Here is a 228-nt window from a genome sequence, read left to right on the forward strand (position 1 = left end):
GAATTAAAAACACACACACACACACACACACACACAAAGGAGAGCAAGCAGGGACAACAACGACTCATGCACACTGTCCATTGTTACATTTCTCAAATTCACATTTCCTGTTTCTTTTATAAATACTCAATGTGCATTACCTGTCTGTTGAAGCCCTTTCCTGCAGTCACATGACCTGTCTGTTGAAGCCCTTTCCTGCAGTCACATGACCTGTCTGTTGAAGCCCTT

The sequence above is a fragment of the Oncorhynchus mykiss genome, chromosome 25, assembly GCF_057628025.1.
Source record: "Oncorhynchus mykiss isolate SJ-2025 chromosome 25, ASM5762802v1, whole genome shotgun sequence".
Lineage (NCBI taxonomy): Eukaryota > Metazoa > Chordata > Actinopteri > Salmoniformes > Salmonidae > Oncorhynchus > Oncorhynchus mykiss.